The following is a 17,494-nucleotide window of genomic DNA, read 5'->3' on the forward strand; positions in this document are numbered from 1 at the left end:
GCATGGTTATCCACTCCAGCATTGTTGCTTGGGACAATGACCTCTGTCATGACCCATGGGGTAACAAAGAGTCAGACACGACTGAGCTACTAACACTTACTGTATCCTGAACCAGAGAAAGTCCACCTGCAGGAGACCAGAGTTTCTACAAGTCTTAAAAATTTTTTTTTCTTTCCTTTTCTTTTATTGGGGCAGGAGACTGAAAAATGCAGAGAATAATACAACAAAGGCCTAAATATCCACATTCCAGAATTAGCAAAGGTTAGTATTTTGTAAGGATGACTCTAACATTGCTCATAAAGTTGTGCCCTTTATTTCACAGATGGGCAAAGTGAGGAGGAGCAGGAGGGGATAGGATGTGACTGAGCCGTACAGCCTCCAGCATCTTGCTCCTGGATGGACTGGATCCTACAGGGAGACTCTGGAGCTGGTAAGACAAGCATTCTCATCTGACTCTAAAGATGAAGAGCTTGGAGCCCCCAGTGCGTGTGGGTGAGGTCCTCCATGTTCTGGGCCCTGTCCTGGACTAGGAGGACAAAACAGAATGCAAAGCCCACAGCAAGTGGGACCCCTGCGTGATGAGGGTGCAGAGAGTGCCTGCCTGGAGGGGAAAGGCTCCATGCAGCCAGGGCCAGCTTCCTCAGGCTTCTAATCCAGGAGTAAGCCAGCAAATACTCATGGAGATGTCCCATAGAAAAATCGTGTACTTCATAGGGCATATCTGAGCCAATGACTCAACTTATGGATCATTACCAAAGAAAAACAAAATATCCTGCCATCCAGTGAGATGATGTGATGCTTTTTATTTTTACTAGTAGATTGCTCCATTTATAAATCTTTAATAAAATCCTACCCCCACCAAAGAGCATCTGAATCCATCAATTAAAAAAAAAAAAAAGAAACTGACGAGGAATGAGAGCTGGCTTTCTATGAGTTCCTAGCTTCTCAGGCTACAGCTCCAGAGTGGCATCAGTGGAGCGCATGCTAGGCTGCATCATATTCTGCTAAGCCACCTGCGCTCTGAGGGTGACAGGAGCCAGCTCGGGGTCCACCAGCTGGAATCTCAGAAAGCCTGCTCTCTAAAAATAGCCAGCTCTGCAGATTCACCTGGGGCCCAGGGGGCTTCTTGACTGATCTCCCCCTTAGGCACCAACCCAAGTTCCAAAAGGAAAAAAACACTGCCTTTTCACCTTGATTGATTTTAGCTCTGGAGAGTTTTCACTGGTCCTTTCAAACTGATAGAAACTCCCCGGAATTATTTTAGGAAAAGTAAAAGACAGCAAAACGAAGCTAGAAGCCAGGCTCCAGCGCGCATGACTGACGCCCAGCCTCCCTCCCAGCAACCAAGGTCACGGTTAGGCGGCGCGGCATCTCCGCGGGGTCTGACAGTTCTGACAGGACTCGCGCCTGGTGGCCGGGCTGCAGCCGGCCCTCTCCACCCCAGCCTGGAGGCTAGCTCTTCCGCGCATCCACAGAGCAAGGGGAGGGCACGGAACTTTCCAGTCCCATCGTGTAAGGGAGAAAGCCGTGTCCAGTTGGCCTGAAATGAAGCACACAGCCCTGGGGCTCAGGGTCTCAGCGTCCTGGTGTGTGCGAATGAGTTGTCCCCCCAGCGATGTACGGAGCTCTGTTTGGGAAGAAAAGTACCTCCTCCTCGTCTTGTTGCTTCAAAGACAGAAAAACCACAGGTTCCTGACAAGGGGCATGGGCTTTATCAGCTATAGCAAGTCTTTCCTGGCCTCAGCCTGATCGCTTCCTCTCACCATAGGCAGAGACACAGACAGAACTCACAGCTCAGGCCCTGACAGTCGGAGAGTTGTGTTCAATCCTCAAAAAAGCATTCAGAAGAGTTTGCTGAGTCGTGATGCATTCTGCCTTCCTCCCTTCAGTTGGGTTGGGCACTGAGCCGCCTTCAAAGTCACCTCAATCCAAAGACAAGCAAACCTAAAGAGGGCAGGGCAGTTGAAGACACCATACTAACTTCATAGGCTTCCCCGGTGGCTCAGCGGTAAAATATCTGCCTGCCAACGCAGAAGACGAAGGTTCAATCCCTGGGTGGGAAAGATTCCCCGGAGAAGGAATGGCAACCCACTCTGGCGTGCTTGCCTGGAAAATTCCATGGATAGAGGAGCCTGGCGGGCTACAGCCCATGGGGTCACAGAGTCCAACACCACTGAGCTGCTAGACAACAGCAACATACTAACTTCGTAGTCTGGTGCCTCCAAGAAAACACAGATCATTGGAAAGATTGTTTCTAAACTAGATCCACTCCAGATTGCTTTAAGGTGAGAAGTTTTCTAAGGCTGGAGGTGGCCTTGTGTGACCCTGGAAAACTGGCTCTATCATGGCCCTGAGAAGAGGCAGGGAAGAAATTAAGACAGTTGCTTGAGTGGATTCCTTGAATGCGGTTTGAAAAGATTTGGTTAACAATTGCCTCATCGTTTGTAAAACTCATCAGCCAAGGGTGAGAATTCCAGTCGCTCCATGTCCTTATTAATGTTTGCTATGGTCAGACTTTTTGTTCTAGTCATCCTAATACATGAATAGTGAGATCTCTTTGTGATTTTAGATTCCCTGAAGTAGATAACAGTAGCCCACTCCAGTCTTCTTGCCTGGAAAATTCCACAGACAGAGGAGCCTGATGGGCTCCAGTCCATGGGGTTGCAAAGAGCTAGACGCGACCAACTCACTGAGCACACACACACGTAGAATTTAAAGACTTTCATTCAATTAAAAAAAAAATTTTTTTAAATACTGAATTTTCTAACCCATGAGCACAGTATCTATTTATTTAGGTTCTTTTTAGTTTCTCTCAGCGGTGTTTTATAATTTTCCATGCACAGCTATTGTCCATCTTTTGTCAGATTTGCCCTAAGTGTTTTATACTTTTTGATATGAGTGTAAGAGCTATTTTTAAAATTTCAATTTTCAGTTGTTCACTGAAAGTATACATTTTTGGTGCATTAATCTCTTACCCCATATCTTCACTAAAGTCACCTTTTACAGTCTAGTAACTTTCTGTTTCTATAGGATTTTTTACACAGATTCTCAGTTCAGTTCAGTTCAGTCGCTCAGTCGTGTCCAACTCTTTGCGACCCCATGAACCGCAGCACGCCAGGCCTCCCTGTCCATCACCAACTCCCAGAGTTTACCCAAACCCATGTCCATTGAGTCAGTGATGCCATGCAGCCATCTCATCCTCTGTCGTCCCCTTCTCCCCCTGCCCTCAATCTTTCCCAGCATCAGGGTCTTTTCAAATGAGTCAGCTCTTCACATCAGGTGGCCAAAGTATTGGAGTTTCAGCATGTCATCTGCAAATGAGGATGGCTTTACTTCTCTAGTTCCGATCTAGAACTTTTTAATTTTTTTTTCTTGCCATATTGCACTGGATCAAATCTTTACTACAATGTAGAGTAGAATCTGTGAAAGTTTCTCATCTTAGGAGGAAACTATTCCATCTTTCATCATTAATAATGATGTTATTAGCCATTAGTTTTTAGTAGATGCCCCTTATCAGATAGAGAAAGTTACCATCTATTCTTAACTTGCTGAGAGTTTTTATCAGCAATATTAACTGGATTATATCAAGTGACTTCCTGCATATATTGAGACCATAAATTTCTAGTGTCATCATTTAGCAACTCTGAGTCAAGTCTAGATTTACTTCTTAATATATCCCTTTTCCCTTCCTGTTTATAACTGTCTTAAATATTTCTTCTACATATATTGTGATTCTCATTAGCAATGTTATAGTTTTTGCCTCAACTGTCAACATAATTTAGAAAAATTAAGAAAGAAAGGAAAGTCCATTGTATTTACCAGTATTACCAATATTTTTGCTTATTGTGTTATTTTTTCCTTACTGGTGTTCCAGAAGTCTTTCTTTTATTGTTTCTTTTTTTGTCCAAGAAACTACTTTTAGCCACTCTTATATGGTATATGCGAGTGATAAATATTCTTCATTTTTCATTTTTTGGAAATGTCTTAGTTTCCCTTTCATTTCCTTCCAGTGAAGGATCTTTCACTGGAAAAGACCTTTCAACTGAATACAGGAGTTTATGCAAACAGTTCTTTTCTACATACATTGCAGCAGTTCTTTTCTTTCAGCGCTGGAAAGTCCTCTGGCCTCAGTGGTTTCTAATGAAAATGTGCTGTCATTCAAACCTTTTCTGCCGTACATAGTGTCACTTCTCTGTTTTATATACATGTATATGTTATATATGTATATATGCTTACATATATATGCTTTATATATATGCTTTATGATGGCTGGATGGCATCACCGACTCGATGGACGTGAGTCTCAGTGAACTCCGGGAGTTGGTGATGGACAGGGAGGCCTGGCGTGCTGCGATTCATGGGGTCGCAAAGAGTCGGACACGACTGAGCGACTGATCTGATCTGATATATATATATATGCTTTATATATATATGTCATATATATATATATCTGAGTTGTGCTTAGTCGCTCAGTCGTGTCCAACTCTTTATGACGCCATGGACTGCAGCCCGCCAGGCTCCTCTGTCCATGGGGATTCTCCAGGCAAGAATACTGGAGTGGGTTACCATTCCCTTCTCCAGGGGATCATCCTGACCCAGGGATCGAACCTGGGTCTTCTGCATTGCAGGCAGATTCTTTACCGTCTGTGAGCATTTATCAGTTGCTTTCTTTGTTCAGTTTGAGATGACCCTGGTTCTTGGTATGATGAGCAATTTTCTATGCAGACTTGACATTTGGGGCCCTCTGTTTAGAGATTCTGTATCTTATCTCCATCTGTTTTCACTGGCTCCCTCTGACACTGCGGGCGAAGGTGTAGCAGGGCAGGGGTGGCAGTGAGCTGCCGCGTTACTGCCGGTGGGGGTGGAGGTCCAGGCCTCTCTCTCGGCCTCTGTTGACACCAGAGGCAGGGGTCCCCTTACTGCTGGGTGGGAGTAGGAGCTCAGCCCCCTGCCTCGTGCGCGGCCTCCGCTGACAGCGCCCCCATGGGGAGGTCTCAGAGTGCTTCGTTGCTGTTCCCCACATGGCCTTGTCGCCCCTGAGAGGTAAAGAGGGTCCTGACTCACCACTGGGCCTCCCAGATACCACCCTCACTGGGCAGGAAGGAGCTCCTTGTTGCTGTGTGTTGGGATAAAAGTCTAGGCTCGCGATGAGGTCTCCACTGACCCTAGGGAGGAGCTTGTTACCACTGGGAAGGGATCAAAGTTGTAGCTCCCTGCTCAGCCTTCTCAGGTACCACCCTGGGATGGGCGGCAGGTAGGGTGGTTTGGGGCACCTGGTTTCAGCCTGGTCTGAGAGTGGATGGATAACTGAGCTCCCCATGGCCTTTACTGATTGAACTTGGGTCTCCTGCATTGCAGGCAGATTCTTTACCATCTGAGCCACCAGAGAAGCCTGATGATGTAGTTTCTATGATGTTTGGCAAAAGTGGAACAGTTATTGCCTAAAACTTTTATTTCTTAGTGGGCTTCCCCTTTCCAGGCTCTTTGGCTAGAGAGAGCAGTATTTTGTGGGCACTTCTCGTGTGCCTGCTGTCTTTTGGAATTTGAGTTCCCAGCTTCTTCAATGCGTCTTCTAGGATACACGAGACAAAAAGAAACCAGAGATCTCACCTCTCTGTTCCACTGGTCCCGAGGTTCCTATTAGTCTGTCTTTTCTCTACTTTCTAGAATCCTCTTAATGTTTGTTTTGTATATAATATTCAGGGTATTTAGTCGTTGAGAGCAGGAGAAATGGATAAGTATGTCTGTTCCAACTTCCTGGAAGAGAAAGTCCTCATCTCACTTTTGGGATGCATTTACAAGTAAGTTGCAAAGATTCACTCTTAAATACCTCAGCCTATGTATTATTAATTACAGTTCAGTATTCGTAAGAGACATGGGTTCGATCCCTGGGTTGGAAAGATCCACTGGAAGAGAGCATGGCAACCCACTCCAGTATTCTTGCCTGGAGAATCCCATGGACAGAAGAGCCTGATGGGCTACAGTCTATAGGGTTACAAAGAGTCACACACAACTGAAGTGACTTAGCATGCATGCACGCACATTTGCTTTTATCTTTCTAAGTTAAGCATTGTACATACATGAAAAAGTAAAAATCTTAAGTGGACCATTTGATAACCATAGCCCGCCCTCTATCAAGATATAGAGTGGATCCGTTACCTGAGAAATTCCCTCATGCTCCTTCTCAGTCAATCCTCGCTGTCAGTCACCCCCCAGAGGCAAACGCTTTTGTGCTTCTTTTAACATCCTAAATTAACGATATTTGTTCTAGAATGTCACATGGATAGAAGCATGCATCAGACACTCTTATGTGTCCGGCTTTCTTCTTTCAACATGATATTTTGAGATTTATCCATGTTTCGTCCTTCATTCTGTTTTATGCTGAGCTGTATTCCATCGCAGAAATCTACCACAGCTTGTTGATCCATCCTCCTATTGATGGACACCTGAGTTGTTTCTAGGTTTTGGCTGTTATAATCAAGCAAAGGAGAATGCTTTTAACTTGCAGCATATTTTAAAAAAATTTTTATTTAAAATTTTAATTTTTGGCTTCTCTAGCTGTGGCAAATGGGGGCTACTCTCTAGTTGCCCCCCAGCATGTGGAATCTTCCCAGACCAGGGATCAAACACTGCATTGCAGGTGGATTCCTAACCACTGGACCACCGAGGAAGTCCTGGAGCATATGTTTTAATGGTCTGAATCAACCTTCATCTGAATGCAGGGTCATATTTGAAAATGTCACCTACAGCTCTGACATACCAATTTTTATAGTTTTCTGAAATGGTATAAAGAATCATTCCTTCATTTGTTTGTTGAACCACTATTTAGCGAGCCTGTTCTCATGCCAGGAATGACGGTAGGCCCTGGGATTAGTGAGGAGGAGGGCAGACTCAGACCTCTGCCTGGTGAGCTGGTATTCTAGTGAGGGCAGAGGGCAGGCACGGTGAGCCAAACAAGAAATAGATATGCAACACCCATTAGCAATGTGTGCTCTGAAGGAAAAATAAAGCCAGGCCCATGGGTGGAGGAGGCAGACGGGTGGCCCAGGGGTAGGTGGGTGTTATTTTTAGCTCTGGGGGTCAAGGGAGGATCTTAGAGGGAGGCAGGGAGGATAGTTGGAGAAGGTGAGGTTTGAAGACACAGGACCTTTTTAAAAATTTATTTTATTTAAATTATTTCTTAAATCTTTAGCCATACTGCGTGGCATGCAGGATCTTAGTTCCCCGACCAGGGATGGAACCCATGCCCCCTGCAGTGGAAGTGCAGAGCGTTAACCGCTGGACTGCCAGGAAAGTCCAGGACTTTTTTTAAAAGTCTATGTCTTTTAAGCACCTTCATGCCTTGGAATTCATGCACTTCAGAAAAGACTTCCCTGTCACCATTAAAAGTGGGGAGATCCAAGGCCCTGAGGGGGCAGTGGGCCAATTATGTCTCGGGGACTCTGGATCAGCCAGATTAGAGGTGCTTGCCCACTGCCTGGGTGTTGATGAGCCGAGCTTCTTCTTAGCTTCCTGCAGGGGAGCTTTCAGTCTCCCCAGCCTCTCTGCCCACCCCCTCCCCACTCCTGCAGGTGCTTCCCCAGGAAGTGGAGTGAGAAAGACACCGGCAGGCTGAGGTCTGGGCTCTCTGGTCTGTGTGTCCTTGAGCAAACCCTCTCCTCTTGCTGGGAGGTTCAAGTCACGTCGGTGGTGGGACACCGCCCCCATGTCCTCCTCCCGTTACCACCTTGGCCACAACACACCCTTGCTGCAGCGCTGCAGCTCCTGTGTGCACATGGACCAGGAGCGCTTTCTGTTTTATCTCGTTTAACTCGCACACCCACCCCGTGGGTAGTTGCTCCGTTGTTACCCATGGGAAACGGGAGCGGGGCATTTGCTGAGGCCAAAGCAGAATGCTAAGCTGAGTGTGTCTGATTCTAACCAGAATGCTTTGAGCTACTGCGTTTTATTGTTAAGTCAGTTCTGAACAGAGGGAACCCGTGCCCTTTGGGGATATGAGTTTGCAGAGGTCAGAGGGAAGGATCTGGAAAAAAGCTAAAGGATGTTTCCAGGGGAGGGTTGGGGCGGGGTGGACCTGCATGGGTCTAAGAGAAGCCTTGTGTGGATGTCCATGTGGACGGTGGGGAAGAGTGGGGAGTTCAATACGAAGGAGCTGGGATTCAGAGTTAGAAAAGCCTGAATTCTAGCCCGACTCCACACTAATGCCACGGATGGTGGGATTTGGGGCAAATCTTGTAAGTCCCCCAACTTCCCCTTCCGCATCTGTAAAATGGATAATGGTATTTCTCTCTCTGGAATGTTGCTGGGTGGGTCCGATGAGGTGACGCGTGTAAAGTGCTCAGAAGCTGCCAGGCTTACAGTAAACGCCCAATAAATGCTGGCTGGCTTGTTGTCTAAAAAGTGGCAGCACTACCGACTCGGAAATGTTAGATGCCGGGAAGCAGTGCAGTGAGAGCAGGGCTTGCATCTTACCTGGGAGTGGGGAAGCCTAGCAGCGCCCAGACGCTCGCAAGAGGGTACCTGCGGGAGCCTGGGCGTCCTGCGCCGCGGGAGTAAGTGTGCTCTGGGTTGTTTTCCAGCTTGAAGTTGTTGCTGTTGTTGCTTAGTGCTCAATCATGTCCGACTCTTTGCAACCCCGCGGAGTGTAACCCACCAGGCTCCTCTGTCCATGGGATTCTCCAGGCAAGAATACTGGAGTGGGGGGTTGCTATTTCGTCCTCCAGGGGATCTTGCCGACCCAGGGATCAAACCTGTGTCTCCTTCCTTGGCAGGCGGATTCTTTCCCACTGAGCCACCAGGGAAGTCCTGTCCAACTTGGAGACGTCCTGTCCTTTCAAGTCTTTCTACTGTAGCAGCGGCAGCTCCAGCAAGGGAGGGTGCAGCAGCTTCTGTTGGCTCCCAGACACCAGCTGTGGTCTCTGGGAACGTGTTTATCCAGCCCAGAGGGAAGTGGACGAGTGAGAGGGGAGCGCCAGGCTTTCCAAACCCCGGCCTGTGAGCTCTGCGCTGGCGGCACGGACACCCGGCAAAGCAGCGTCACAGCCGGCTAGGGCGCACTGCGCGCTCACTGCGTCAAGATGTATTTTGCAAACTTACTATAAACATATTACATTTCTTATCCTAATGTGGCTGTTGGCAAGCTGCCCGTGAGTTTTAGCCTCTGGGAGAAAAACAATTGCCTGAGCCAAGTGTTGGGTACTTTTACTTTCCATACACTACTCAGGGCTCCTTGGAGTCCCTACTCCAACACACACACACACAGACACACACACACACACGCTGCCCTTCATATAGGCATGCAGTCGTGGGCCACTGGCCCCCATCTGCTGCTGAGATGTTCTGCCACCACATGAGTATCTGGGGATCTAGGACCTGCTAATATTTTGTTTTTTTTCAGGAAAAGTCCTGAAAACTATACATGTTCATATTGAACAAACTCACTGACTTCCTCTTCCAAGTTCTTCTGCCGTCTCAGTTAAATACCTGAATAGTCGACTTTGTCGATTAGTGTTCAGTATGCCTTTTACAAGGAGAAGGTGAGGCCAGGGAAGGGAGATCATTCGTCCAAGGTCCCCAGCCATTCACCTCAAGGGTTCTCCAGCCGGTCCCCCAATAAACCATGACACTATTGTGAGGAGACCCTTTCAGCCACCACGACTGTCTCCTTGAGGCCGCAGTCCAGAGCCCAGAGCTGTTCACAATGAACTTTGCGCATGCTTACTTCTGGGGATCTGAGACCCAGCCGGCCAGACATGAGTCAGGGAGCCCTGGGCAGTGGGGCCCCTTGCTCCTTCCCATCAGCCCGTGCACAAGTGATTTCAAGAGAGAAACACAGTGTGGGTTTGCACCAAGCTCCCTGCCGCCCTCTCCACGCCCCTGGGGCTCCCCTCTCCTCCGTCCAGTTCTGTAGCCTTTCCTCTTCCCCGCCCCACCCCCTCTCCCTCCTCTCTCTGTCTCCCTCTCCTTCCTTTCTTCCTCCCTTACCTTGTCCTTAACCAGGAATGCCAGCAGCTGCGCTTCCTGTTCAGTATGGCCCTACATTCTTCCTGAGCCAGAAAAGTGGGCACAGAATGGGTGCCCAGGCTGGGCCTCCAAGAGGCCCCACTTCAAAGGCACAGGAAAGAAGCCTCTTTCCCTGTCCACTGACAGGTCGGCTGATGTCTCACCATGCAGTGCCTCTGCCTGAGGAAACAGCCCTGCTGGCCACGCCGGGCACCTGGATGTTTTGGTCTTGCATGGCAGGCAGCCAGTCTCTCTGGGCCTTTCCTTGTGTAAAACAGCTGATGAACCGGAAGGTGATTCTAGTCCTTCAGACCATGGAGCAGACATGTGCAGCTGCCTGCGTCTGCCTGGCGCCCGCGTGGACATGGTGCACACATGTGCACACTCAGCCCGTGTGCAAGGATTCACACACATGCGCATGCTCACAGATGCACACGCACCCACCCATACACTAGGCTCATCCACAGAGGGGTGGCTTCACGCCTCTTACTCAGCACTTCCTTAGCTCATCTAAAAACAGAAAGACAAATATATGATACCGCTCGTATGTGGAATCTAAACCAAAAAAAGATACAAATGAACTTTAGAAACAGAAGTAGACCCACGGACATATAGAAAACAAACTTACAGTTACCAAAGCAGAAGGGCAAGGGGTGGAATAAATTGGGAGAGTGGATTAACAGATACACACTACCCACCATACATAAAATAGATAACCAACAAGGACCTCTGGTACAGCACAGGGAACAACACTGAATATTTTGTAATAACCTATATGCGAAAAAATCCTGAAGAAGGTTGTGTGTGTGTGTGTGTGTAACTGAATCACTGGGCTGTACACCTGAAGCTAACACAACATTGTAAGTCTAAAAAAAGCCATATAATCTATACAAACTATAATATATAATCTAAATATATAATCTAATTATATAATATATATTTAGTATGTATTATATTATTAATCTAAATATATAATATAATTATATAATGTAATCTATATATGATATATATAATATAATATGTAATCTATATAATTATATAATATATAATCTAAAAAGCCATATAATCTATAAAAACTACTATCTAAAAAAAGATTATCAAAGAATCTTTTCCTGCTGAAAATAGATGAATGAATAACAAACAACAGTCTCTCTCTCAGGCTAGTTGCATATTTTCAGAACTAACCAGTCTCTCCCAGGTTCTCTGCTGGAGCCACCTGAAAGCCGGCCTCGAGTGGGGCCTGAGGGAAGCCCTAGACAGAGGCCAGCGCTTCCAGAGGGCTCCAGACAGCCTTCAGCATCTGCACGCATCCGTGGGCAGTCTGCCAGGCCTGGAGGACACCCGTCCTTTGCGGCATGACAGCTCCCGCCAGCCTCTCGGTGGGTGGACTCTGGGTCCCAGTCCCAGGAGTCAGGGAGCCGACTGCCAAGCCGGGCCCGCTGGGGACTCGGCAGCAGCCGCCACCCACAGCTGCGGGGGTTCAGAACACAGAAGCCGAGCCAGAGCCCCGAGTGTGGTGACATGGTGAGAAAGTCCAGAGCTACAGCACAGCCCTGTCCCTGAAGACGCGGTGGGGCCCTCCGTGGGCTCACCCCCGCTCAGGGTGCAGCATCAGTGAGAGTTTGCTTCTGCTTGGGGTGCAGTGAGAAGAGCAGATTGAAGGGCTTCACTGGAAACCTGCCCCAGGGAGAGGTCGAATACGGGAGCATGGAGCTGTGGATGATGCCTTTGGTCCAGAACTTGTTCCCCGTCTGTGGGCCCCCGTACCTGAGTGTTAGTTGCTCAGTTGACTCTTTGCAACCCCGTGGACTGTAACGCGCCAGGCTCCTCTGTCCCTGGGATTCTCCAGGCAAGAACACTGCAGTGGGTTGCCATGCCCTGCTCCAGAGGATCTTCCTGACCCAGGAATCAAACCCTGGGTCTCCTGCATTGCAGGCAGATTCTTTACCGTCTCAGCCACCACGGAAGCCCCAGTACCTAAGAGGCACAAGCAACTGTGACATTTTAATTATTTCCGATTTAAAATATGTTCTCTTCTGCCTGCCTCCAAAATAATTTGAAAGGCTACAGAATTCACTACTAATGTGTATGAATTAATTCATAATTAGATGAAAACTTGCGAGCAGAGTACCAGCAGGCCCCCCGCGGGAGGTGATGGCCACAAGTGAGCATGGAGCACGCCTCCACATGGCACACAGCTGAGGCCCCCCCTCACCGTCCACACCACCTTCCCGACAGCTGGGACACCCGTCCAGGCAGTGGTGACCCAGCCAGGACACGGGGGTGGCATCCAGCTAGGCGCCCAGCCACTCACCTGCTGACTCTTACTGGAGAGAAAGAAGAACAGAGATGTCTTGCCTTTTTTAAATTTTAAAAAGAATTTTAAATCAATAACCATTGCACGTGGTCCAAAATGTCAAAGATTCAAACCCACGTGTAGAGAAGACTCCCTCTCAGCCTGACCCCCAGAACCCTCCTAGAGGGTTCGTCAGATTCCTTCGTCAGATTCCTAGGGATCCTATTTTTTACATGAACTACAACTTTATTTTGTTACATAAAGGATAGCATACTGTGGTAGTGGTTTAGGTGCTAAGGCATGTCTGACTCTTTGTGACCCCATGAACTGTAGCCCACCAGGCTCCTCTGTCCATGGGATTTCCCAGACAAGAATACTGGAGTGGGTGGCCATATCCTCCTCCAGGGAGTCTACTGTACTACTTTTTATGAAACTAACTCTGTGCTGTTGGAGAAGACTCTTGAGAGTCCCTTGGACTGCAAGGAGATCCAACCAGTCCATTCTAAAGGAGATCAGCCCTGGGTGTTCTTTGGAAGGAATGATGCTAAAGCTGAAACTCCAGAACTTTGGCCACCTCATGCGAAGAGTTGACTCATTGGAAAAGACTCTGATGCTGGGAGGGATTGGGGGCAGGAGGAAAAGGGGACGACAGAGGATGAGATGGCTGGATGGTATCACCGACTCGGCGGACGTGAGTGTGAGTGAACTCCAGGAGATGGTGATGGACAGGGAGGCCTGGCGTGCTGCGATTCATGGGGTCACAAAGAGTTGGACACAACTGAGCAACTGAACTGAACTGAACTGAACTGCAGAATATTAGACATTTGGGTTGTGTCCCATCTTTGGCAAATGCAGACGATGTTACCTAAATGTCCTTACAGGTGCACGTGGCTTACACGTGTGTAAGAATTTCTGTAGATGAATTCTCAGATGCCAAGTTCCCAGGTAAAGGGGATAAATGCACTCACAGTTTTGATATATGTTGCAAAATTACTGTCCACCAAAGCTGTGCTATTCCACAAATTACTAGAATGAATAAAAGTGCCTGTTTTCAAATATCTTTTTGAATACAGCATGGGATTAAAGTTAGACCATCTGAAGGATGAACATGATGTCTTGGTGTAAGTGTGAATTGCATTTCTCTTTCCATGAACGGTGCTGTTTCTCCCAGTGCTCAGGGCCATTCCTGTGTCTTGTCAGTTCACCTGCTTTGCCTCCCTTTTCTCTATTTTGACCCCATGATTATAGCCCACCAGGGTCCTCTGTCCATGGAATTTTCCAGGCAAGAATACCAGAGTGGGTTGCCAGTGGGATCCAGTGGGTCCCCTGGATCTTCCCAAGCCAGGGATTGAACTCCCATCTCTTTATCTTCTGCATTGCCTGGCAGATTCTTTACCACTGAGCCACCAGGGAAGCCCTTCTCTGTTTGAGTGTTGGTCATTTATTGATTTAGAAGAGTATTTATATATTAGGGATATTTGCACTTTTTCAATAGTGTTTATCAGTTTGACATTTGTATTTTGAGTATGTCTGTGGTAGGTTTGGCCATGCAGAGAAAACTTGATTTTTATGTAGTTACTTTCATCAAATTTTCTCCTTTTGGTTTTGTAATTGGTGTTTATGTTCATAGAAATATTCCTCCCTCTGAAGTGAAAAATTATTTTCTTTCAGTATTTTTATGGTTTCATATTTTTACATGTAACTATTTGATCTATATGGGCTTCCCAGGTAGCTCAGTGGTAAAGAATCCACCTGTCAAGGAAGGAGATGCAGCTTTGATCCCTGGGTTGAGAAGATCTCCTGGAAAAGGAAATGGCAACCCACTCAAGTATTCTTGTTTGGGAAATCCCATGGACAGAGAAGCCTGGCAGTTTAAAGTTCATGAGGTCCCCAAAAAAGTCAGACATACTTAGCGATTAAACAACAGCATTTGATCTCTGTAACTTTTAGTTGGATATGTAATTATTGTATGGATTCACCTTGTAGTGAATGCTAGACCATGTGCCCAACACATAGCGAGGTCAAGCCAAAATGTCAGAGTCTCGAGCACAGAAATCTTCATAGCAGGGCCAGGCAAAGAAAACGGCTGGCTCATGTCCAAAAAACCCAAACTCCCTGAAGGGTTTCAGCAAAGAACTTTTAAAGGCCAGATGAGGGCAGGGCATGGTAGGCTGTTGCATCTTCTTGGTATAGGAATCCTTTGTTCTTGCAGCTGTCCTTGTAGGTCAGGTCATGATGTTCCTATAAACCTCAACAACTCAAATGTTATTCTCTATTCTGCAACTTTTTATCTCTATGTGAATGGAAAAGTGTTATACCCCTTAAAGGTCAGAGCTTTAAGAAAGGGCTATCCTGTATATTTCAAGCTGTCGGCAATGTTCTTAACTCAAAGCAAAGGCTATAGAACACAAAGGTTAAAGTCAAAGACACAGATTAAATGAGTCATATTTGTTCTTCCCTCTTACAACCTTTTTCTCCAGATGGCTGCTCTGTAGTCCCAATACTATTCCTGAATCGCCCACTTTCCCCACTGGCTTGGCTTGCCTCTGGCTCTCTTTGGACTTCTCACTCTGAGGAGCAGAGATGCTTGATTGTACATGAGCAACAGGTTAACACACAGGCTCAGAAGCCCAGAGCAGGACATACCCTCAGAGGCCATCCCTTTTAATCTATGGCTTAGAATACAAAGAAACTGCTCCTTGCTTTAGAAGACACAACCTCTTCTGTTTACCTTCCCATCCTGTCTCACTTTAAGCCTTCCTCCATTGCGCTGCCCTTGCCCTACAGGCCCGCCACCATGGTTTGCCAGTGAGCATTCAGGCCTCTGGCTCTGTGTGAAAAGTTCAGGACTGCTAGACTCCGTGACGTCAGCAGGAATGGGTCTTAGTCACTCCATCTCTCTGCTTTGTCTCACTCTTAGCCTCCCTACCCGCAAAGGTCCCATGAATTGGCTGCCAGCAGTCCAGCCCACAGCCTGATGTGGGCTTAGCAGCCCAGCTAGCAGATGTTGAGGAATGTCGGTGACTGAACCAGCTGCCCACCCTGGACTGATCAGTGGGACTGGATCTTGGAATGTACTGGTATTGGTTCCAGGTCACATGTTCAAATTTTGAATCAGGCAACCCATCTAAATAATGTGGGACTTTGGGGAAAGTAAATTAAAAGTAGCTGATCCAGTTGAGAGACCCCTTTGTCCTCCTATGACACACAAATGCGAAAGCAGGAGCCCCTTCAGCTGCCTTGTGACCTCGAGGGCAGAAGCCGGTACCATAATGGTGGAGCAGAAGGACAAGAAGAAACAAGCCCTTCTATGGGCATATCTAATTAGGGGCCCAGACATTTTAACTTATTTATTTTAAATTGAGGTATAGTTGATTTACAATGATTCAGATGAACAGCAAAGTGATTCAGCTATCTTTTTCAGATGCTTTTCCATTGCAGGTTATTACAAGGTATTGAATATAGTTCCCTGTCCTAAATAGTAGGCCCTTATTGCTTATTCTGCTTAACTGCAGAATATTAGACATTTGGGTTGTGTCCCATCTTTGGCAAATGCAGACGATGTTACCTAAATGTCCTTACAGGTGCACGTGGCTTATACGTGTGTAAGAATTTCTGTAGATGAATTCTCAGATGAAATTAAAAGACGCTTACTCCTTGGAAGAAAAGTTATGACCAACCTAGATAGCATATTCAAAAGCAGAGACATTACTTTGCCAACAAAGGTCCGTCTAGTCAAGGCTATAGTTTTTCCTGTGGTCATGTATGGATGTGAGAGTTGGAGAGTGAAGAAGGGTGAGCGCCCAAGAATTGATGCTTTTGAACTGCAGTGTTGGAGAAGACTCTTGAGAGTCCCTTGGACTTCAAGGAGATCCAACCAGTCCATTCTGAAGGAGATCAGCCTTGGGATTTCTTTGGAAGGAATGATGCTAAAGCTGAAGCTCCAGTACTTTGGCCACCTCCTGCGAAGAGTTGACTCATTGGAAAAGACTCTGATGCTGGGAGGGATTGGGGGCAGGAGGAAAAGGGGACGACAGAGGATGAGATGGCTGGATGGCATCACCGGCTCAATGGACGTGAGTTTGAGTGAACTCTGGGAGTTGGTGATGGACAGGGAGACCTGGTGTGCTGCGATTCATGGGGTTGCAAAGTGTCGGACACGACTGAGCGACTGAACTGAACTGAACTGATTGCTTATCTATTTTACATATAGTAGTGTATATCTGTTAATCCCAAGTTCCTAATTTATCCCTCCTCCCTTCCCTTTTGGTAACCATAAATTTATTTTCTATGTCTGTAAGTTTATTTCTGTTTTGTAAATAAGTTCATTTGTATTTTTTTTAGATTCTGCATATGAATGATATCAAATGATATTTGTCTTTGACCTACTTCACTTAGTATGACAATCTCTAGATCCATCTACATTGCTGCAATTGGCAAAATGTCATTCTTTTTTATGGCTGATTAGTATTCCATTGTATGTATGTACCACATCTTCTTTATCCATTCATCCATTGATGGACATTTAGGTTGCTTCCATGTCTTGGCTATTGTAAATAGCATTGCTACATACATTGAAGGGTATGTATCTTTTTGAATTAGAGTTTTCTCCAGATATATGTCCAGGAATGGGATTGCTGGGTTACATGGTAACTCTATTTTTAGTTTTCTAAGGAACCTCCAGAGGCTTCCCTGGTGGCTTAGTTGGTAAAGAATCCGCCTACAATGCAAGAGACCTGTGTTTGATCTCTGGGTTGGGAATATCCCCTGGAGAAGGAAATGGCAACCAACTCCAGTATTCTTGCCTGGAAAATCCCATGGACAGAGGAGCCTGGCGGGCTGCAGTCCGCGGACTTGTAAGAGTTGGACACGACTTAGCAAGTAAACCAACATACTGTTTTCCATAGTGGCCACCAATTTACATTTCCAACAACAGTGGAGGAGGGTTCCCTTTTCTCCACAACCTTGCCAACATTTTTTATTTGTGAACTTTTTAATGATGGCCATTCTGACCCGTGTGAAGTGGTTCATAATTGTAGGTTTGATTTGCATTTCTCTAATAATTAGTGATGTTGAACATGTTTTCTTGTGTCTTTTGCCCATCAATATGTTTTCTTTGGAGAAACCTTGGATGGAGAATGGATTCCGGGTGCCATAGTTGCGTGCCTCCAATATTTACCGTGAGCGTTGTGGTCA

At 46.6% G+C, this 17,494-nt stretch overlaps 1 long non-coding RNA gene across 5 annotated transcripts in view; it reads left to right on the plus strand.

Moving 5' to 3' along the window:
* Nucleotides 1–17,494, plus strand: part of LOC112577988 — a 42,708-nt gene that overhangs the window by 14,558 nt on the left and 10,656 nt on the right. For 4 of the 5 annotated variants that reach the window (XR_006543166.2, XR_006543164.2, XR_006543165.2 and 1 more), the window contains one exon: nucleotides 323–2,556. This is a non-coding gene — a long non-coding RNA (uncharacterized LOC112577988). Of the gene's footprint in view, nucleotides 1–322; nucleotides 2,557–17,494 lie in introns of those variants that run through there. The other variant, XR_003102122.3, reaches the window with a different exon arrangement.

This window comes from Bubalus bubalis, chromosome 12 (genome assembly GCF_019923935.1).
Source record: "Bubalus bubalis isolate 160015118507 breed Murrah chromosome 12, NDDB_SH_1, whole genome shotgun sequence".
NCBI lineage: Eukaryota > Metazoa > Chordata > Mammalia > Artiodactyla > Bovidae > Bubalus > Bubalus bubalis.